Source organism: Rhopalosiphum maidis, chromosome 4 (genome assembly GCF_003676215.2).
Source record: "Rhopalosiphum maidis isolate BTI-1 chromosome 4, ASM367621v3, whole genome shotgun sequence".
Lineage (NCBI taxonomy): Eukaryota > Metazoa > Arthropoda > Insecta > Hemiptera > Aphididae > Rhopalosiphum > Rhopalosiphum maidis.
Window position 1 is genome coordinate 43,729,529 of NC_040880.1, and position 25,769 is coordinate 43,755,297.

The 25,769-nt window shown below is 22.7% G+C and overlaps 1 protein-coding gene across 1 annotated transcript in view; it reads right to left on the reverse strand.

The window, feature by feature from the left end:
• LOC113558654 (glutamate receptor ionotropic, NMDA 2B) overlaps window positions 1-25,769 on the reverse strand; it is a 266,124-nt gene that overhangs the window by 191,695 nt on the left and 48,660 nt on the right. The window contains exon 3 of the mRNA XM_026964146.1: window positions 11,946-12,005. The gene's annotated coding sequence lies outside the window, so the exon portion shown is untranslated. The remainder of the gene's footprint in view (window positions 1-11,945; window positions 12,006-25,769) is intronic.

The window sequence follows — 25,769 nt, forward strand, 5'->3', positions numbered from 1 at the left end:
AGTATGTAATTTTATCATTTATAAATCTGTTGGTGACATTACGTGGTTTTAATATCATTAAATACTTTATTTCACAGCCTAGTCAAAAATTTCTGATTATTATTGCTGCAGTATAACTACAGTATTATTAGACGGAAAATTAAAAATCAAGATATTATAACGTATAAAGTCTAAAATTGAAAATCGTTAGCATAGGGATTAATTCAAAGTCATACCGTTAATATACGTATATATAAATATATATCACTGATAGAATGATAGAAGACTTACTGGGCAGTTTAATAAGAATGATGTGGACCTAGACAGTTTAAGCCTATACGAGACGTATTTAGTACAGTTAACGGCAAGCTGTTATTACGTCATATTGTCATTATTATTATTTTCACAGCGGACCTTCTACTCCGGAATGTAGCGATATTGCCTATTCAGTACTCCGCGCTAACCACGACGACGGATGGTGGCAACTCCGTATTATTCGTACGCGGTGACTGTAAATAAATAGTTTGATCTATTTCACAGCGTCTAGTCAACACCAATTCTTATGTTATTATCTGTACGATATCCTATCGCACTGATCGTGTAGTATATACGTATATATCATAGTATAGTTGTATTTATTATTAAGTCTACGAATAAAAAATGAAAGAGTTGCTATTATCAAACATGACTATGTTACAAAACGGGCCCCGTTTAATCGATATAAAAAAAAAAAAAACACTGCAGATTAAATTATTTTTTTACGCATGAATAAAACTTTTATTGTTTTTTTTTCTTATTTTCGTTCCAAGTTGACAAAGACAATTTCCGTCAAGGTGAAACTTACTAATTTTATAACGTATACAAAGACATTTAAATTAGTGTAATCTCCTTGTATAATTCATGAATCTATTATTAACTGGCCCACCAATAAAAAGGTTATTTGATTATATTTTACTATTTTAGAATCAATTTAATTCGTAAAGGTCTCAAATTAAATTTTAAAAGTTTTCAAAATTTATTAAAATTTAGTAAATTTTAAACGAAAATAAAACAAATTTTAGTACATTAAAATACAACAAAAACAGATACATTTTTAAAACAGAACTAAAAAGAACTTGAAATTAGTTTATTAACAAAGTTATCATATTATTAAAGTATAAAATATTTATTTACAAAAGTAGTTTTCGCTCAATAAGTGCAATTAATTTATTTACTTATTCTTCACATTTATAGAATTAGTAAACAACTATGAAAAACATTGTTTGTCTTACGCTAAGTTCAAAACAAATAAAAATCCCAAAATAACTTATATTTGTTAAAATAAATTATCATTTTTAATAAAAAAAAAATCTCAAAGTATTATAAAGAAGATCAATGACAACATGCAATGTGTTAAATTAATAATTAAAAAAAAAAAAAAAAAATTCTTATGACAATTATTTTGAGCACTTTATTAGTATATTACTCTTGATCTATTTCGATTTATTTATATAATATACTTATACATATTTTTTATAACTGTGAAATCAATTTCTCATGATATTTCATAACCATTCCCTCCAAACATTAGTTTTCACACTCATTTAAATAATAATACTTATTTTGAGATTAAACTATATTTAAATTAACTGCGATACATGACATTTCTTATTATTTTTAATATTTTTAAAAATAAAAATTATTTGAAATACATTTTATACAAAATTCGGTTTTTAAAATTATCCAATTTACATCCAATGTGGTTTTTTTTTATCAAATATTAATTAAAAATTAATTTGTACGGTTTTTATTATAACCGATAAGAAATGAGTATTAAAATAATAATATATGAGTTATCATTAAATTCTACTTTATTAAATACATTATAGCACTAACAAATATATTAATGAAATTACAAACAAATTACAACTTAGTACAACTGAAAATTATAAGATTCATAAATTCTCGAACGAATAAATTAAAATTTACAGTTCAATTTATCACTTATATTTTATATAACTGGGTATTGAATGAATAATAATAAGATTATACAATCAATTCATCGATATTATACACTTCTTCAAAATTATTGATAATAATTATTATCATTTTAAATTATGCAATTAAAACTAAATATAATTCATATTTTTATTACTTTTAGAATTTAAAATTAAAAATACCTGCATAATTTAGTACACGTATTAATAAACATACTTAATGTCAAATTAACATTTCTTTTTAAGAAAAAACCTATTTAATAATTACGAATTTTCCAAATATTTTTTTTTTACTATCAAAATTAAACAGCTTGGTAATTTTTCTTAGTTTGAACATTTAATATTAAACTATTTAATTTATCTGATTTTTGATAATATCAAACCACTATAAATTAATGAAAATTGTAGATTTTTATGAATTGTGTAATTTAATATTTAACGAATACGTAAAAACTTTCCTTTATAATACATTATGCATTTAGTCAATTAATAATAAAAGATAAAACTGGAGTCTTTAAAATGCATTGAAATAATTCTAAATAATTATAAAATATTAAATCAAAAATATCATAATTTTCATGTTTCTATTATTATTTCTTTTTTCAAAATAATTTGTTTCAAAACAAAAATTTAGTTATTTAACGAATCAAAATTCATAATTTGAATAAAAAGTTTAGTAAAAAAAAAAAACTTAACTTCTAGACTCAATATAACCTAACGTATTATTCCACGCCTTGCGTATATTTTTTTCAATTGGTAACATTGGACGAAAAGCACGAACCGTAGACTATAAATTGTGTAAAAAATTAAAAATACTCAGAAATATGTAAGTAATGAAAAAAATATCATGACAAGATGGCCACCTGGTCCAAGAATCCATGATAAGTTTCTTATATATATAACGGTAATACAGAAAGCTTGGGTAATATCAATTATATTTTTATAAATAAGTTACGACATTCTATTATTTTTATTATTATTGTTGTTATAAGTCATTCATTTTATAACTGATGACAAATATCTAAATCAAACCAGATTTTTTAATTTAAAAAAAAAATCATATATTTTCTAATAATAGAAATATTATTTTATTTTTATTAAGTGACCTATAATCATTTATAGTGATCTTTAGGTTATTCAAAACAAAATATATTTTAATTGATATCACCGATTTACAATTACCTACAATATTAACATAAATAGTTATAATAATTTTTTAATGTTTGAGTAGAACGTTTAAATAAAATATAACGTAAACATAATAACATATTTTATATATTTGATTAAACTTTAAATTTATTTTCATACTCAAATATAAGTTTTATGTACATATTATGTAAACGTAGGTTTTTTTTTTTTAATTAACTCCTAAAACATTTTTATTGTCCTTGTCCTATTAATAATACGTTACACATTTTATATTATAAATTAGAGTGCGATATATTTAATTTTGTAAATATAACATCTAAATATTGAGTATAACGAAGCTCATTTATAAAATGATTTTTTTTTTATATAGTTTCAGTTTTTATAAGATTTGTCAAAAAACATTTTACAAAAAACAGTGAGTTGTAATATTATATATTAAAAAAGACATCAATATCAATTAAAGTAAGTGTTCTCGGTAAAGTACAGGCCTAAAATTATTTCAGAATTTCTCTTGTTTCAAAGGATTTCTAAGACCTACAGTAATAATATCATATCAAAAAAGAAAAAGATAGAATATTAAATTCTGTGCTAAATAATTTAAACTAAAAAAATATTTTTTTTTTTATAAAAGATTACAAAATAATATATTTAAAATGTCTATAAAATATTTGTTATAAAATACTAGGATTAAAAAAGCTATGAAAACTTTTAATAACTAGAGCATACCTAACATTTTTTTTTTATATATATAAATATTCAAAATCTTTTGACAATATCATATTATATTATACTACATTTCTAAGAATAAATTTAATTATTGTATTGGCTTTATGTATTTTTTTTCTTTGCCTAGAATAATAAAAAGTGAAGTAAAACGATTCCAATACAACACTTTGAAGAAAGTAAATTATAATTACTTGTAAATAGAAAGTCAATATTAAAACTATCTTATTTAAAAACTTTAAAATGTATGATATTGGTCTTATCTTTTTTATTAGAGTTAAAAAGTCTTTTAGAGATTGATGAAAAATGTTTCTGCTCAAATAGGTTTGAATATAACAAGAAAAACGGATACGCTATAAAATGTATGTTGTTTGTTATATATAAATATATGTACTAGAAATACTGTTAGGATTTAGATACCTTCTTATATTTTTTTGTTAAACATATACAATAAATAACATTTTTTATAGGGATATTTACGTAAATGATATAAGATAATATTCATATTTAACATACATTTTAAGATATTATGGACCATTTAATTGGGGAAAAAAGCTCTATTTATTGAATATAAGTTGAGAAGGTATTTTAAGATACGTCATCGTTGTTGACTCACATTATTTGATTTAGGTTCTTAGATATTAAGATATTAAATAAAATATGAATTTTCACTTTTTTACTTTATATTGACATCGAAATTTGTCTAGAAGAATAACGAAATAGTTCTTGCATACATTTAACGTAACAAAACTTATTTTAATTTATTCTTGATTTTAATTAAGTAAGTATACAACTATGAGTTTCAACTTTATTCCAACTAATGATTTAATTTTGTTGATGAAGCGACAACAATAATAGTATATCATAATAATAATAATAATAATAATAATAATAATAATCTTACGTATTGGGTAGAATTTGTTTATAAAACTAAAAATAAAATTAGAGCAGATGGTATATTATTATAATATTTAAATACAATATCTTTTAAATTATAATATCTGAAATAATGTTTTATATAATTATAAAAAATGCTTAACTAAAAAAAAAATAAATGCTATTAAATGCTTATAAAGATTTTTTATTTATAAATGTATTTAATAATTTCTAATAAATTTCAATAACATGATTATAGTTTATTAGACAAAAAACTGATTACTTGCATGTAAGCTCCTTTAAAGATTCTTAAAAATTCGAAAAAATAAGATTAATTACTATATTACACAAACTTGTAAGTAACGGGGGCAGTTACATCCCTTTAAATTCTATAGTTGTGTTACATATATCATTTTTATCTTATATATTTTAATCTATATAGTTCAATATATTTTTTTTATTACTATTAAACTTAAATATTATATTTAACAATTATTAGTCGTCAAATATTTAAATGCTACAGGACATACATACATACATTTGAAGTTATATAGGTACATCATAATAATATGGTAAATATTATATTAATATTGATAGTACAAATTCCAAATATTTTCATTAATTTTACAAAACTATAAATCTTCAAGATTGCTATATCAATACATTTAATTATTATTGAAATTTATATTATTTAAAAACTACATATACCCTATACCAGGGGTGGTCAAATTTTTTTTGGTCACAATATACTTCAACTATGAGAACCGACTTCCATAAAAAAAAATTTTATTATTGAATAACTATAATTATTTAGAAACATACTTGCATAGTGTATATAAACATACAAGTATTATAAAATAAATTCTAACATGATCGAATTTGAAATTGTCCGCGATCGACCGTTTAGCCACCCCTGCCCTACACCCATATACTAATTATTAATACATTTTAGTAGTAGAAGGATATCATCTCTTCTCCCACAATGTTTTTGACACAATAAGAAAAATATTTATTAAAAATCAACTAAAAAAATTAATATAATGTAAATAAATTGACCACTGATATTACTCACATTATAATTGTAATATTTTTTAATTGAATATAATTTTAAATTACAAGTTATAACAAATAACACTATCTTATAAGCTTGTTAACGAAAACGTAAAAAATCGGCATTTAACTATTATCCGTGCAATCTTTCATCCTTGAGTATAGATGAAAAACTACATTCTATTATTAGAGCGTTGTGCAGTGGGCGTATAATAAAACGAAAGGTATAAAGATAAGTTAATTGTCATGGGACTTTGTTGGTCCTATTTTATTCAAGTCATTGGTATTCACGAGTTGTATTTTTTTTTTTTTTTTTTTTTACTGAACTCAAAGTATGAATGCATAATAATACAATACGACGCTTCCTTTTCGAGTGTCTATTCGAAAAAAGATTTCTAAAGCACAATAGTTGAGATACGTTATTGTTTACTTTATCACTATCCAATACCCTATCATATTTTGGAACAACTGCGTGTGTTCACCAGTATGAATCTCAGTCAGTTTGTTCATATGATGATTTAAATGAATCACAAACCCGTTGTCCGAATTTTTTGTGAACTTTTTCAATTAAACCTCTTGGAACTAAATTCGTATATATATAAATATTACGCAATCTTGACTGAGGTGCAAACGGTTATCTTGTGCTCATAAATCAAGAGGTGGTATGTTTGCGTGTTCACGTGTGTGTGTGTGTGTGTGTGTGTGTGTGTGTGTGTGTGTGTGTGTGTGTGTGTGTGTGTGTGTGTGTAGAGGTATATAAATTAACACTAGACGTGAAATGGACTAAAAATTATAAAGAATGTTGTTTCCTAATTTAACAATTTTTGAACAAAATTGTTTGTTCAGGAAAATAATAAAATAATCTCTGCACAATATAACTTAACAGGTTGATTTACCAAGCTTACTCGCCATAATGTTTTCCTTTAATGACAAATTTATACAAACTCAAATTTCTGAGTATAAATAGCTACTTTAAGCCTATGTTTTCAAATAAATAAGTTATGTCTTTAAAAATTATAATGTATTGAAATCAAAATTCGAACAAATAGTTTCTAAATCATTAAATTGAACATACTAATAATAAAAACAATGAGTAGATTAATTAATATTAATAATTTAGGTACTACAGTAAAATCTCGATAAGACGGAATCGCTTGGGACCATGCAATTTTTCCGTATTACCAGAGTTTCCGTTTTACCGAAGTTCCGTCTTATCAAGATTTTACTGTACTATAATTTTCAAATAATTAAAGCCTACATAACTCTAAGATCTATTATCAAAGACCCATTAAACCCTAGCACACAAAAAACTTACACAACAAAACTTAAGAACTGCTTATTTAAATCTTAATATAGATACATCAACATTCTCGAAAATCCAATTGCTTACCGATTAACACGAAAAAAGTGCGATTGGAAAAAATAAGTCGATATTTCCACAGAATGTTACTTAAATATCACAGCATATCTTAATATTTTTTGTGTTTTCATTTTACAAAAAAATTCAAAAATCCACAAATTGAATAAATTTATTATTAAAAGAAAAAATTAAGCTAATCATTAATGAATCATTGCCTAAATAGAACAATGTCTCAATAGTCAATAAATTATTTAACATAATGTTCCTCGCATCTTACAGAATGATCGTTCAGCAGTAAACCAATGATAACTATATAAATTAATTAAAACTGCTGGTTTTTCGTATATATTATAAACAAACATACATTTGTTTTCACTAACGTTTAATCGATACACCTAAATCTAAGCATTGGAACATTGGGCGATGTCGACACATGATTGATGACCCTATTTTTGCTCAAGAAAAATCTTCCATTGCTATTTTAAGCGACCCCTGCCGTTCTCTGTCCATATATAATGCACTGTTTCCATTTTGTAGGCCGTTTGTGTTAGGGCTAAAAATTGGCTATTCAGGACAAATAAAACGCTCACTGCAAAAGAAGCCGTGCTTACTGAATGGTAGGAGAAAAGGGTGATCGAAGTGGTGCTTTTAGGATTTAGACGCATTTGAAGGCTATTATCTCGAAAAAAAATATATGTTTGTAACCCACAAGTTATTAAGTCTTTATGTCCAAAGGACCAAAGGGATATATGTCGTTTCATCATATAAGGTCCAACAGCGTCAACCGTTGGATAAGGAAATCCTATTTGATTGCTGATCGAGTCAAACGTATCATTGTACGTGCTCAACGTTTTGATTATGGAGTGTAGAACATAAAAACTTGATTTCGCGAATGTCATGGAAACTATAATAATGGTATAGCCGTGTCTTATTATATTTTATATGATTCGATAACAACCTTTATATATATATACAAATGCCACTTTAATAATATTATATTTTATAGTTTTTAAGATGTTTAAGAACTTTCCTAATAGGTATTATTATATTATAATATCACACATTTTAATAATTAAGATCTGATAGTATATATGTGATATTTTATTTTTGACTCATGCATCTAAATATGTTTAAATTAATAAAGTTACTTTGGTTGGTATTACATATTTGACTTTTATATTATACCACTTAAATATATTATGATAAATTAACTTTTACTGTTATTTTAATTTTTATATTAATTATATGCATTATACATTTATATTTATTTTAGATGAGTTTTATATCACAATTGTCTTAATAAACCTAAATCTCATACAAATATATAATACATAAAATGTAAAAATTTTAAATCAAAATACTTTTATTCACTTTTTTTTCAATAAATTTCTTTAAAATAATGTTTATACAAGATTATCACATCGAAAATCAACCAATAAAGCGTATAAAAAGTAAACCATATTATTAATAAATGAAATACTTAAAAACAAGTATTTAAGGTTCATATTTCAAAAACTCAAGTCTTTGAGTGATATTATAAATATCTCTAAAATATTACATAATCCTGAAAAACATATTTTTAAACTGAAAAAAAGAAAAAATATTAAGGTACCTCTAATATAAATTAATTTTCTAATTTTAAAAATATCCGCAATAAACAAAATTTAATTCTAATAAGTTATTTGGATTCACTTTGTAGTCATTAGTCATATTGTTATTTATAACTAATACAATTACAATAATTGACTATTATGAATTGTAAAATATAATTTAACAGTAAATAGGGAAACAAAAACAAAAATCAAATACGTAAAAAATAAAATTATATTCTTTAGTACAGTGTTTATTAACCAGTGTGTTGCTAGATAAGTTCAAGTATAGTAAATTAAACAAAATGTACAAAAACTTTTGATATAATTTATAAAAAATAATAGGTATTTGATACAATTTCTATGATAATTCAAAATAAGTATTATCTGTTAACCAACATTTTTCGTTATTTTTTATGTTATATTATTTCTTTGTTATTTTTAGTTTTATATTACCAATTAAAATTAAATATTACCCAGTATTCTTATTTTTTATATTGCGTGTTTTGTAGAGTATGAAATATTTTAATAGAGTGTCACTATAATACAAAAATAACATTTAAAAAATAATATGTTAAACTAAATTGTATCTAAATATAAATTAACCAAATATTATCTGTAAGAAGCTATTACAGTAATATTTGAATTACATACATTTAATTAATTGTTAACCGTAAGAGATAAAACAACATTTATATTTATAATAATTGTATATAAAAATAGAAGCCAATTAGTATTTTGAAATTTAATTTTTTTCTTTATACAACTATTAGAATTTCAACTGTAAGTAAAATCATAGTTAAAAAAAAATTTTCAGTAAGAAATTATCAAATTATTAGAAAATCATAAGTTTACTTTAATAATCATTATTTATAAGTATTAACGTCAAAAGTGTGTAGTGAAGAGTATATTATGTATACGCGAAAAAGTTTGTCGATGTCACATAAAACTAAAAGCTTTCAAACGTAATCAAACGTGTTCTAGCATAAAATAAATATGTTTCATTAAAATAATCAGGTATCACCTCTGTTTTCTTTTAATTTTTTAACAATATCATTAATTTTACTATTCACTAAAATCGTATAAATTAAAACTTGATTTTGTACTAAAAAATAAATTGTATCTTAAAAGTATGATAAGTATGAAAGTAAGACTGAAGATACCTTTAAAATGTTTACCAAGTAGTCGAACGTGGTAATTACGGTCAACGTCAAATTACTAATTTCTCTCTATAAATTTAACTTAACTAAAAATATCTATAAGTAGCTATATATACATGTTCATTATACATAAATATAATCTTTAATTTATTTTTCGTGATAAAATTTTAACTTTATTAATAATTTTTATCTAAAATTTTATTATACGAGTACATAGTTTTTTAAAATTTTCACAGTACCTATTTTATATTTATATTTATGTTACAAAAACAATTAACCATCATAGATAACATTGTATGAGTTAATTTTTTTTTTATAGAAAATTGTAATTTAACTAATGCATCTAATTAAACAAATATTTTGTCAAATTTATTATCGATTAATATAATTATTGAAATAATTGTATTTATCTATAAATTCTCATACGATACCGAGCATGATTTAATACAATCGCACTTGTATTAATGCACTCGTATTGTATAGCTGTCAACTGATAATTTAGCCAAAACAAATTGATTAAGTATGGTCGAAATAAATAGTCAAACGACCATTAGCACAAGAGCTTGACAGAAAATGCCCATAAATAAAATGGGAAGGTGACAACTCGAGGTTTGAAGACAAATGCGGCTACTTCGAATATTTCAGCTAGACGTTAATTATTGATTGTAAGATAATTTTGCGATTGGCCTCTTAGTAGGTATACCGCAACGCTCATCGTCATGTACAGCGTACACGTAGGGTACGTTCGTAAATTATTATTATAATTGGGATAAATTCATAATTTAATAACAACATGATACAATTTTAAATATGACATCATATACAAATTAACTACCATAAGTGAATAATGTATGCATACTAACATACTGTATAATAACTTATAACTAAAATTGATTATTGGTGTCTCAAGTTTGAGATAAGTACATTTTTCTAAAAATGAAAATAAAACAAGTATAATTATATTCATAAATAATTTTACTTAAACTCCGCAGCATAATTTGTTGTTAATGTGATAAGTTTTATAAAAGTGTTTTGTTTATTTAATTTAATAGATTTTGAAAAAAAAAATAATAGGTTTATAATTTATAGTACTAGCTCGTTTTAAAGAAAATTGACTCACATTTTTTAATTTTATATGATAAAAATATATAGCATTTGTTTTTATAAACAGACATTCAATCTATACAATTTTAGTTAATTTATGTTTATTTTTAATATTCATGAATTGTTTGTTTAATTCAAGTAAATTCGTAATTTATGTTGCACAAATAATGATAGTTATGCAATAAATAGTTATAATTTTTTATATATATATACATTTTTTAAGGTACCATTGTAATTTACACTTTTATAACCTAGGGAAATAGTTCTGAAACAGATCTCTGTTCAAAAAGCATATATAACTATAAAAAGAAATTGCTTTATATAATGTTTTACCTAATATATAACATTTTTCCACAATAAAGTTTTATACAGTATAATATTAACTACTTTAAACATTTTATACAATTTTGGAGAAAAATAACAACAAAATCTCGTGCGGAAAACAACTAAAACGTAAAACTTGTACTTTCAACAAAAGTTATAATTTAGAATTTTTAATGCTTATATTATGATATATTTTTATTTTTATTCACAGTATCAAAGTTTTAAAATAAATTTAATAATTATTACAAGATTAAGAATGTTTTTTGTTTTATTTTTTATAAATTAATTTAAAAATCTTTTAGACTATAACCGTGAAAAAAATTATCAATTTTTAAAGGTTGAAGTAGGTTGACATAAAACGTTAACGTGGTAAACGATAAGGTTTCCCAGTTGAAAAAATGTAATCAATCATAATATTTTTCATTTGAAAATAAAGAACGAATTTTCATTTAAAATATATATTTTTTTTTACTCATCTTTGTGACCACAAATGTTACAATTTATATTTTTAATTCACCTTAATAGTATTAATACATTATAAATTAATAATGTACGTTTTATTTATTAAATTGAATTACTTAGTTCCACTTAGTTTGATACATAAATTTTCCCTCTACTAAACTAAACTATAGTAATTATAATTCATATGACTTACCCCAAAGAAAAGTATGTTAATTCTTCAATTCAAAGGAATTATTATGGTCAAAACATTTTTCTGAAAATGAATAAAAATAATTTTATTTTTAATATTAGTACATTGAATAATAAAATTGTTATTTTTAATTATTATTTTGCAGTTTCATACTTTCAATATTAACAATAATAAAATGAGTAAGAATTATGATAAAATTGTATCATAAATACTTATGCAATTAATCAACAACTTCACGACCTGGAGTAAAATATATGTTTTTCAAATTGAAAATTGGTGATGAATAAACCTATTATTTTAAAATGTCAATTAAATATTCTTGAATTAAGTTTATCATATTATAATAGTATTAAATTATTGAAAACAAATAATATAATTTTGTGAATTATGAGTTTATATGTACATTAGGTAAGTTGAAGCAATAAAATACGAATTATGCCATAGTGTTTGCCGCTTATAATTGCACTATACAAATAAGTATTTATCTGCATTTTGTAAAGATCAAAACCCTCCAGGCTACGGGATCTAGTGACGCGTGGTGTCTTAATATTTCCCACAATACACGGTAATGAAACTTGAAAATTTACACGTTAGAATAATAAACATTTTCACCGGTGACGGTGTGACTAACCAGGATTATAGTGGCATATAGGTAATGGTCGGATAGTACTGGAAGGAAGAAAAACAAACTTTATCTTTCCCGGTTGCCAAGTAAATGTAGGACGGCAGAAAAACCATTTATTATTACGGTTCTTGGCTCCGGAGTCCAAATAATAAATATTACAATGGTGGCGAACCATGGGCAACGGGTGTTGTTACCTCTACCCTGTTCCAGTTACCGATAGTGGTTCGGTGGAGGTAAAGTAAAGCTGTATGGATGGTCGAGAGAATGTCAGACATTTTTGAAACCCAGCTCAGAACTTATCGAAAACTTTACACTGTCGGCTACCGCTCATTCGCTATTTCACTTTCTCCCTTTCTCTATCCCCTCTTATTTTCTATTGTTTCAGATTGTAAATGGACTCTCCAAACGAAATCGTCAGCAACGGCAGTGGTGGCTATAGGAGTAACGGCCTTACAAAAGGAAGCAATTAACTCAGATTTATTGTTCGAAGGCGTAACATTTTAATTGAAACAAAAACTTGAGTATGTGTTTGTGTGTATGTGTACTTATATGTGTATCTATGTTTTGTGTTTATAAGTATAAAATCACTTCCGGAAAAAAGAACAAATTTCATTACGTTCACTCTTCCATTATCAGACAATTCGAAAATCATAAGTATCAAAATGCCACTTTACAAACACGTGTACGTAAATATTAGTATCGACAAAATCCAATTATATTCTTTCTCATTTATTCTTGCTCAATTAAAAATAGTTTTTTTATTTTTACAACTATTAAACTATCATTTAACTTATTCAAGGAATATTTACGAATATCACTTCAATGAACACAGCCAACAATGAGTACCGGTAATAGCATATATTCGTACATATTATATTTCTCATTAAATTATGTAGCGGAAACAAGTGTGTTTGCATGACAACACTTTAAAGGATAGTGTTGAAAATGAAAAAAAAATATAAAAATATAAATTAGCTTATACAAAATATAATACATAAACACTTTCTTTATCATATTTTAAAATTAAATATACATTGTTATTTTTTTTTTATTTACTCCCCACGTTAACAAAAATATTATAAATGTCTTATAATTGGAATTAATTATTTGAAAAAACAAATTGTTAAAGTTTTAAAAAAAATAACCTAATTTTTAGTATCTTACAGTAATGTATCAGTTAAATTTTAAGTTATGTATTTTAAAAATGTATATTATTTTTAATTTTATAAACTATATTCCTCAAAAGGGTTTTTTTTGAAAAGATAACCCAATGTTCAATTCATTGTAAAAGCATTACATTTATTCACGTTTTATACTTAACTGGAAATCATGAATCAAACTGATATTAAATATTATAAAACATAATAAACTTTTCTTTGACGAGAAATTTAGTTTTAATAAATATAAAGTATTCGCGGTTTACAAATTATAATATTCAAACTATGCCAATTATTTAGATGCCTTTATAAAAACTAAAATATAATATTTACAAAGGATAAATTCTTATATAGTAATCTTCATTGCCTTATCATTTTTAATCATAATATAATATTTTAGTTTTTGTAAAAAAAAATATTGAATGGAATATATTTTTTTTAAACTAAATAATTATATATAATTGTTTAATAATTTAATTATAAAATCATATGACAACAATCTATTGATAATTTTGTGGCAATATTGTTTAATTGTTATATAACTTTCTCTCTATCAATCTATATATCTATTTAGCTCTGCTCTAATGGTATGCCTACTATTATATTTGATATGATATGGGTTATAAGACTTAGTTTGATTAATTATAAACAACATATAACGATATTTGGATATTAATAAACCATCGATTTGATATCAGATTTACTTATTATAATTAACTCATTACAACTCACAGAAGGTCTTTAGTTAATGCATACTAATATAACATTAGGTACGTACTATAGTGCAATTCAAAGGTCCTAATAATTAAACAGTTTATGATATTCATCCAATAGTAGTTGTCCCTTTGGTAAGCAAATATTATATATAGATTATAAATATAACTTCCACTAAATACATAAGCTCACATTTACATTTCGTAAATATCACACTACTACATAGTTTAGAAACAGTAACAATATACAGGGATTAAAATAGGTAATTTATTTTAATGTAATAATTTTTAAAACGACAAAGACAATATCATTTAAAGCAGTATATGATTCAAATATATATCTACTTTTCAACATTTAAAATCGTAGGATTAATATGACTTCAAACGTTAAATCACAACACATTAATTGTATTAAGAAGGTTTAATAAATACATTTAATATTAATGTAAGTCTATAATCTTAACAATAACAATTAAATTAACAATACAGCAGTAAGCAATAATATTAAATAGTAAATAAAGATATGGAAAATTTGTATATGTATATAATTATAATTTTTATATATAGATAAGCCTATTATACTGTTTTATCAGATATAGAAAACATTTTTACAAATAAACTTATTGATACTAATCTTGGATAGGAAAAATGATAACTGGTGATAATGGCGGATATCCATATTATTGGAAGTAAACAAAACCTAATTCATTAAAATAATATGATCCGTGTTATAATAAAATTAATTTTTGATATAACTAATTAGGTATTTTACTACAATAACTTTCAGTTAAAAACTAATAATAATTAAAAAAAACTAAGAATTGATAATTGCGTTAAAAATATTATTCTTTTTATACATTTGTTTTCATAAATATGACAAATAAACATTGTTCGATATTTTTTCCTAATCCTTAATTTAAACCATTATATTTAAAATTCATAAAAAAAGTTTTAAATAATAAAATGTAAAACTAAATCATATATTGTTCCTATTGAATTTGGTTTTGTTCGTGATATGGATAAACTACATGAAGAGATAATAAACCACTCAATTTCAGAATTTGGTAAATAAATATACACAAGACCGGATTGAACACAATGAACACATTATTTCTCACAAATAGAATAATACAATTAAGACTAAATCGTAGTCTTTTATATTTAGTCAACTAAATTAAAAAAAATAATAAACTATTACTCCCTTTGTATAGTTGTATAAAAACTATTAAAACACATTTGTAAATAATTAGTTCTATGTATATAAATAATATGGTCTTTGTAGCAAAAATTAATTATTGAATAATAATCATAGAATTAGGAATCATTCAAAGTTTCAATCAATCTACATATTTTTTATATCATTACTATCTATTATTCCGTTTGAAATTTATAAAAAGTGTATCAAATTCAAAAGTAAGAACTTCGTGAATATTACTATTTAAATTATAATGTATTATATTATTACACCGTTATTATTAACCAGTACTGTGGTGACTATGTTTTTTTGAAGTTGTCGTCCGATTTTTTTTTTTTTTTTTTGAGCACAACCAAGAACTTAATTGTATGTAGCCAATTGAGTATTTACAATTTAACTATGTTATATTCAATATAAAAATAGCTTTAAAATCATCTTTGAATAATGTAATAATTATTAAATAAGTTATTAAAAATATTTATAACTTAATGAAGCAAATATAACTTTAATGTAGGCGGGTAATAAATATATGAAAATGTATAGTTTATTTATTTATTAAATACGGATATAAATATGGTATTAGTGGATTTAGTGAGTATGAAACATAACGTGATATTTTTCTCAAAACTGTACATACTTCACTATGCAACTATTATGGGTTAAATATCAATAATACATCATCATATTCCACGAATTTTAAATCCCTAGTACAATAATATATTTATACATATTAATATTAAATATTATTAATTATTATTATGTATTAAAGTGTATAACAGTAAAAGAAAAATATTACAATTTACTGAATAGTAGTGCAACAACCTCATACCAATTATACATATTTCATCGATCACCGTAGTATAAATAATTTTGTGAAATTGTATTAAATCTATAATAATGATGTTAAATATTATTTATTTAAGTAATAAGTAATTTAGAAAATAGTACAATAGCATTTTTGATCTATTTTAACTTATAAATAAAATATTACATCACAGTTTCGTAGTTTACATATTAGTTTAATTATAATTGCTTTAATAAGGTAATGTACCAAAAGTTTTAAATGATGAAAGTTATAAATAATATTAAATCTTAAGTGACATATATAATAATAATATTCAATCAATGTTAGTCAAAATATAGACTAATCACAATGATAACTTCAAGATTGAACAGTCATTATTTCAAAAACGATTATATTTTTTAGAAAAATAAAAACATATACAATTCTAATACTTTGTAGGTGATACCTTAATTTTTGACACTTATATTCATAGGAGGAATCACTATTATTATTTTTTTTTGAAAATAAAATTATATTTTTGATTTTATGTTGAAGCAGAATATTTTTATAAAAATATTGGCAAGTAAAGTAGTACAACATAAATCATTTCGAGGAGAATGCTTAACTATTGCAATCCTATTTTCGATATATTTTTTTTTCCGACACTTTGAACTGTGTAAACTAAGGTAGGTATCTAAAACTAGATATCCGATTGATTTGACCATAATATGTGTATGAGTAAACAGTACCGAACAGACAAACACAGGATATACTTCCGGATAAAATGTGAGACGATCGTCTAACTGAAATACAGACAGACTTAACGGTTCATTTAGTATCTTTCGTAATATTTTTTATCATTTTTATAGTGCAGAGTACTTAACCGTGAAATAAAATATGAACACACTATTCTTTATAATGTACCAAAACCAATATCATTTATATTTGTTGTTGTTTTTTTTAAGTTGGTGTCTCTATCGCGGCAGTTTGTTAAAAATATAATATTTAGTTTTTAAAAATATGACGAAAACAACAAAAAAATTACAAATAATATTGATATTATAAATAAATAAATACATACATAATTTTGGTTTATAAAAAATAATAACTTAACATATTAAATATCAATCAAGATAAAGAGATTTTGATGATTTTTTAAAATCATTTATAGATAGATAAAAGGATTCTAGTTTATAATACAGCTAGATAGTAAAGCTAACTTACGTACGTTATAACTAATACAGTTTTAAGTCATATTTTTTTTTTGTTAAATATGTTATTTAGGTATATTTATAACAAAAAATAACTTTATAATATACAATTTGGAGCTGTTTAGCACCATGCAACATATATATACACTGTTACATTGTATATAATACATGAAAACATTTGAACGCGTATTAGGATTAACAACTGTTCCAAACGCACCACTGAAATTCGAAAAACTTTACACACAAATATTACTTTTAAAAAATAATGAAAGTTTATTATCTAAACTATATCAGCTATATAAATATTATAGCAATAAACAATAATACCAGATAGTTTACAAAGATGCGGAAAAGGTCATTTTTCCCGGATTTTTAAATACACCTTATTTTATCAAGTGTTCTTAACTTAATTAAACGTATACTTCTCGGGTTTATCTAGACGTATGAAAAAAACTTTACAAATAATCGCATTTCTAGCTAAGTCACAAAAATTAACTATTAATAATGTTAATTATTGACAATAAACAAATCTTTATTTCTTTAACCAAAGATTACTCGGTGTCACAATCTATCAAAACATATGACTATTGAACATTATATAGATTGCGGATTGCCTTCTATGCGAAAAATTTTTCTCCCTTGTGCAATATTTTCACGATATTCAAAAGAATAATTATTATATAGAATAATCTAGAAAACTATAAAAAAAAAAACTTAAGAATGAATGACCTGTCTGACTCATACACACTTAAATATTTAAATAAAACTGTATATTTATCAAATTGTAAATAATTTGAATCTAGTCGCCCAAAATGTCAAGCTTAATTGTATACTATATAACAAACCCATATTTTATATTAATATTTTTAATAAAATTTTCATAATATTAAGATTATTTGCATTTTTCAAACTGTTTATACCACAAACCTATTCATACAAACCTACGCGCGTATACGTTGGTATTTACTAATAACACAAATTAACACAAACCTATTTAACAATAATATAATATTATATAATATAAGCGATGTATTTAGAAAAAATAATTCAATTTACTCCATCACTAATAGCAATATAAATAAATAATAAAATATTCTTGAATATAAGGACTGAAATACAGTATCCTCTCAGAATCGTTTTTCAAATGTGATTATTTACCATTAAATTTTATCCATTACAGTTACATGTTCAATGATGAGGTATACTCAAACCTACTATACAGCAGAGCGACTTCCTTTGTTTTTCAAATATCTTAAAACTTCATTGGGCAAAGGTAATATTTTTTAATAATATCTTAGACCACAGTGATAAATACTTTTTACGTACAATAAATAAAGTGTATACATACAACAATAATACATAATAATAAAAAAAAAAAACTATGTACATTTATCCTAATAAGAAGAAAAAATCTATTAACTACTTATGACGTAAATCGTAGACATATATTCACTGTATAATTTCATCAGTGTCTATTCTATAATTGTAATGCATTTAATACTTAGAAAAATAATTTTATTTATAGGATTATAGTGTTATATTACAAAAATGTATCGTAATAAAATACAAATTCATCAAAGGAAGATTCCTTTGACGTAATATGTATTCATGATAATAATAAGAACTTTTCGTACCTACAATCAAATAACATCTTCAAGCATTGTGTAAAATATAATATTTTATTGAATAATCATTATTCTATAGATAATATTATAATAATAATTAATTAACTCTCCATCCTTATATTAAAGACATCACGTATCAACTATTGTTGATTTAGTGAATTCGCATATAAGACCTTAACATCATTAGTCACTGTCCTAACAAACCCTTGCGAAAATTACAATCGTCTTATCATAAACCTTCACTGGGATAAAATATCTTAGTATTAGATATGCTTAAATAACAAATCTAGAGACAAGAGTACGCAATTCGTAAAATACTATTGTAAGTAACCAATTGATTAAAATAGTCAACTCAAACTGGTCAACAATAAACGCAAATTTTCAATCTGACTAGAATAATTAATTTATTATTTAACAAAGAAAAAAAATGACATTTGAAAAACTATTAGCTGCGCTGTTGTTTATTTATACTACTTTAGAAATTCATTGACAAAGATTTTTACGTTTTAATAACCAAAGAACGTTAATACATATTATTATTTATAAATACAAAAACCGAACAATAGGAAAATCAGAAATAACCAGAAGCATACATTTAATATTATTTTCAAAAAAACTATAGAAATGTTGGATTAAAAAAAATAATGTTATAATAACACTATTTATATTTTTTTTTTATTTTTTTTTTTTTAATATTAAATATTTGAAAATAAATCTAATAAAATACTAGAATTTCTGAATAAAGAATTTATAAAATTTAAGTTATATGCTATTATTAAATATTCCTAAGATATTAAGTCTTAATTAGGATTTTTTAGATAAGTGAAAAGCATGAAAAATTAGTTTTACAAAAGAAAGCCTTTTTTTATTATAATCCTATTCTAAAAGCTCATTTTTAGATAAAAGAAGAACTCAACAAGTTGTATGTAACATCTTTAAATAATGAAAATTAGATTAAGATAATACTTTGTAAAGGTAATTTTTAATATTTATTTTGTTAAGATAATTTCTTTAAGTGCAATGAAACACTATACCAATAGTAGCTGATATTTTTTCAAGAACAATGGGAAAAGATTCTAAAATATTTATCAACTTTAAATAAATATCATTACCTAAATATATTTTTTACAAAGCTCTATATAAAATAGTTTTTTTAATTCAATAATAATTAATTGGTAAAAATACCCAAATTTCAGTCAAATTTTTAATGAAGTCGGTATTTTCGTTTAGTAGAAATTACATCACTCAATATTATGTAAATAATAGTTATTAAACTTGGACGAAAAAAAAATATATTAGGTATATACTCGTATTATTATTATAATATTATGTATATGTATATAATATTATTTTATTTTCAATTTTCAATTATATTCTGTATACCTTAAATTAAGTTATTCAATTCTAATTTTGTAAGTAATGAATCCTTATTTTGCTTATGTTAAGATTACATTGTACTATATTTATAATATTTTATCGTAAATAACTAATTACAAATTGTAATGTTAGTGTATAGTGAGTTCAGCCAGCAAAATAAAATAGAATAAATACACAAAATCAATTTATATATATAAATAATGATTTTTTTTTTGCATGTGTATCCAATTACATATTAAATTGGGATACAACTATTAATTAGATCACTCGATCACGACACTTTAGACATATTCTTATGTATCAAAAAAAGTATATTATATTTCTAGATTCCACCGATCATTCTGTTACAAAATTCTTATATTTCAATAAATTTTTCATGGTTCAGTTTACATTAATTATGTCAAAATATGCATTTAATTTTATATTTAAAAACAATAAAAATAAATTTATTCTAAAACTTAATTTATTATAATTTATTTGAGCTATGAATAATATTAAAATTAGTTTAATTTAGCTTTATGTTTAAAAACAGTTAGTATAATATTAATCAGATATATCAAAATAGTCGCAAAAAAAAAAATAAATAGTTTTGTTTTTATAATAAAATTATTCAACAAATGTTAACTTTCAATTACTATAACAAATTTGTCCACTCAAACAATTGCTATATCACTTTCTTTTTTTCTATAATGTGATTTTTTTATGATAAATTCATGAAATATGCATAAGTATGAGTAGTATTTACAGATCACTATCTTTTGAAATTTACATACATCGTTTTAATCAAAACCTTGCTTGTTGTATGTATTTTATATTATAACGAATATACGTAAAAAATAACAATTAATTCTATTAAGTAATTTAAATTATTACCCTGTAAAGAAGTTCTTATTTTTTTTTTAAAAAACCATCACAGTCATAGAAAAAATTGCATTTATTTAAAAATCCACATTCGTGCTACACATATTTTATTCGTAGGTGTTGGATAATAAAGTATGAATTTCCATATAAATAAATTGTGTCATATTGTACACGATAAAAATGACTGCTATACTATATGATATTATACAGGTACCCGCGTAAAAATAGTAAACTTTAAACAAAAAACAATGAAATATTGCATTAATAATTACTGTTGTATTATTCATCGTATTTGACTGATTTTCGGGGAACAAAATATTCAAATGTACACCCAAATAAAAATACGTTATTAAAAGAAGGGTTTTAAGAACAAAAAATAATGTAAATAAACAAAATACCAGAATATTTGTAACCACCATTTTCAAATGTCTATTATAATGTAAATAAACACTAAGGAACACTCGTAAAATATCGCTATCAATTAACATAGTTGTTGTAAGTTGATTGTTTTAATCGGGTACAGAATAGTTTAAAGTTTGTAATTCGTATATTAATATTATCGTTCCGTACTAATGGCCTATCAACTGAGTAGAATATTCGCACGTGATACGTTGATTTGCGCACATTGTAAAGATTTCCATTTAAAACAAAATATGGTATTTATACTCACAGCAAATGATCAAATTAAAATTCATAACCATTACTTATATGAATTATTATTATGTTTAATAGTGTTATAGAATGTCCAATCTACTTAAACATATCATAACATTTTTGACAACTATAAAAAGTACTAAAATATGATATAAAAAATACGTATACACGTCTATAATTAGTGTCATTACGTTATGACGTATTGCATACATTCTAAACTGATATAACATAATTATATTTATATTAATAAAATATTTATTTAATCTAAACAAACGTTTTAATTATAATACTATTCGATATAATATATAAAATAAAATACATTAATCTCTATAATTTATGGAGAACGATTAATTTTATTTGAAATCTGTTTTTAAAGATCACAATTTTTTTCTTAACTAAACTAAAAATTTATAACAAAGAGACTTAGGGAAAATTAAAAATTAGATAAATAGTTTAAATGTATTTTAACTGAATTTTTAAAATATACTTTTTTTTTTGTGTTGCTTATTAGTGAGAATTGCGTATTTTATCATTCAAAAAAAAAAAAAAATTATTTAATTTTTTACCAAGGTTTTTATTACCCAACGTTTCCGTTCTATTTTTTTTTATTTATGATAAGTTAATAAAAAAGTTTAGTCGTATCAACTAAAAATAAACCCTCAATAAAATATTCCTAGAATTATTTTTAAATATTTTTTAAATGTTATATTTTAATTTGGAGCTTCTCATATTTTTAGGTAAGAGTTTAAATTATAACATTATATTCTATACACTATAACTATTATGTAATAACTACAAAAAATTATTTAATTACTAAAATATAAGAAAAATCAAATATTAACACTTTAATGAACCTTAATTAATAAAAAAAAAACATAATTCGTTAACTAAAATCAATTATGATGTTCGTCTTACACATTAACTACCTATTAAAAGTAATATTAAAAATCGTATATCGTTATCACATAATTAATACTTCAGCCATCGAGTAAATAATAATTTAGTTAAGTTCAGTAATATTAGTCCTAACCTTAACAAAATTAAGGCTTTAAAAAATAAATAATAAATAACTAGGATATTAGTAAAATATAAAATTATCGAATTTTATTTAAAAAAAATAACATTTTTATAATCTAAAACAAAATAATACATTATTGGATATATGTTGTATACATTATATTATTATATAATAATTTATAAAAATATTATTTTTTTTATCCTTTTGATGTAATTCATTGATTTTAATGATACTATTTTGTCAATAAAAATTTCAGTTACCATAATATTATCTTATACAATTTGAAAATTATATTAAATTTATCTATTTAGAATTATTACTTTAAACAAATTGTATTTGATATTTTAGAATATAGTATGAAACATTGCAAATGATACACTAACTATTACGAGTTTCTTCAAAAAATGTTCTTTAAAATAAGATAGAATAGACTCAAGGAATGTTTCCAACTTTTGGCTGAAGTATTCTTGGTTGATCACATGCTTGTGACAGATAAACACGTGCTCAAAGAAATTGTGTCCGTAGAACATAAAGCTCAAAGTTCGGATAACTTAATACATTTATAAGAGTCATCGAATTTTCTATTTTCTACCATCATCGACTATACATGCATATAATGTATATATGTATAAGCATGTTGGTCTACATTCTAGAAATTAAATAGTAAATAGTATGGTTTTCAAAGAATTAAAACTAAATACCTTTTATATACGATAAATGAATGGTATTTCAAATAAATTCACATTAAATATCTGTCACCTAACAACTATATAGTTTATCATGTATAGTTTCAACTAAAGAAAAGCGTATTTGTAAAAAGTAAGAGAAGAGTAGATAACTAATTTAAGTCACTACAATAATGTATGTGTTAAATTTGAATTAAAAGATAAATTATTACATAGGAAAAATGATTCTGAGTGCTATCAGTTTGATATTTAAAAAAAAATCATTTATATATAAAATATAATAATATAGATATGTAAACGTTAAAAAGTCCACGAATAATAAATATATAATTGTTTTTAATTGGGACAAAATAATTAAAATTGTTATTCTTTATCCAAATTTAAACTTTTAATGTCTATATGAAAAAAAAAAAAAAATGCTTAAATACTATTAAGAGTTTCTGGTTTCAAGTAAATTTCTTTTATGGAATTTTGTCTATTTAAAAGACTTTAAAAATCAAAATTTATATTTATTTATATCTAAAATATAGTTTGAAAATGTTCGTAGTTTTTACGAATTTTTTCAAAATAAAAATTTCAAGTGCTTTATAAAAAAAAAAATCGTTTGAATTATAATAACAATACTAACTAAGTCCAATTCGTTATATAAAGCAGCTTCGAAGTTGAATGTCAAAGAATTTTTTCTTATATAAATTGTGTACATGGAAACAAAAAAAACATATATCATTATAAAATCAATACATTCATTGTCCCACTCAGAATTTAAATTATATTTAAACTGTATATAACAAAAATGGTGTGGATTACATATTATATTACTATATAAGCTAGAACTTGATAAATAAAATGTAAAGATAGTACCACACGCTGTTTTTTTGATTAAGTACAAACAAAATAATTAAATAACACACATGTTTTATAAAACAGTCGCAGCCCATAGGTCATACACTCATACCGATAACCGAAGGTAAACCATATAAAATTCTTTAGTTATAATTTACTCTGTACGAGTATGGTTTAGATAAATCATTTTTATTTTGTTTTTTATTTAAGCTCAAATATAGTAAATACTTATTTAACATCTCAATTATTTATAGAAAATAATAAATCAGTTATAATAAACAATATTTTTTCTTAAATGTATTTATAATATACATACATAATTATATGTATGTATTGTACAGATACAAATATCTATGTTGATTCAATTAATTTTGATTAAGTAATTATATGTTTTAAGTTGCTACAAAATCATACTACAATATATTATAAAAAAAAATAGTTCAAAACCCAAACTTCATTATTAATATAAGGCCACGTGGCACATTTTTAAATCAGAAGTTCCTAAACGAGATTTTTGATAATAATCTGATGTTGAAATATAAATATATAATTTATACTACACTTTTACATGAATAAATCACATTTAATTTATTGTCATAATAATACGAGGGGAAGGACTCTAAGTTGCTTTTATATTTATCATAGACATTCATAAATGTCAAAAAATAACCCGTGGGGGGGGGACAAAAACAAAAATTTTTCGATATATGTCCTATATTTATAACCTGAGTTTTAAGAATTATTAAATATGTAATTATTATAGCTAATAACATAACACCTGTATTTGAACTTAAAAATACAAAAACAAAAATCTCGAATTAGTGATAACTAACAGTCAGTCACATATCTAATAATTGAACCCAAATTTACAGTTATATACATTTTAAGTACAAGTAATTTAAACCATATGCATAAAAAGTTGATAAGTTAATAATTTCATCATAATTAAACTGAAACAAAAGAGGTAAGTACCTACCTAAAACAATAATTAAAAAGTCATTTTAATTTAATCATCCTATTTTTTTCTGTTTTTCCTCGCTTTAAACATTTGCGAGATAGTTGGATGGTTAAAATACAA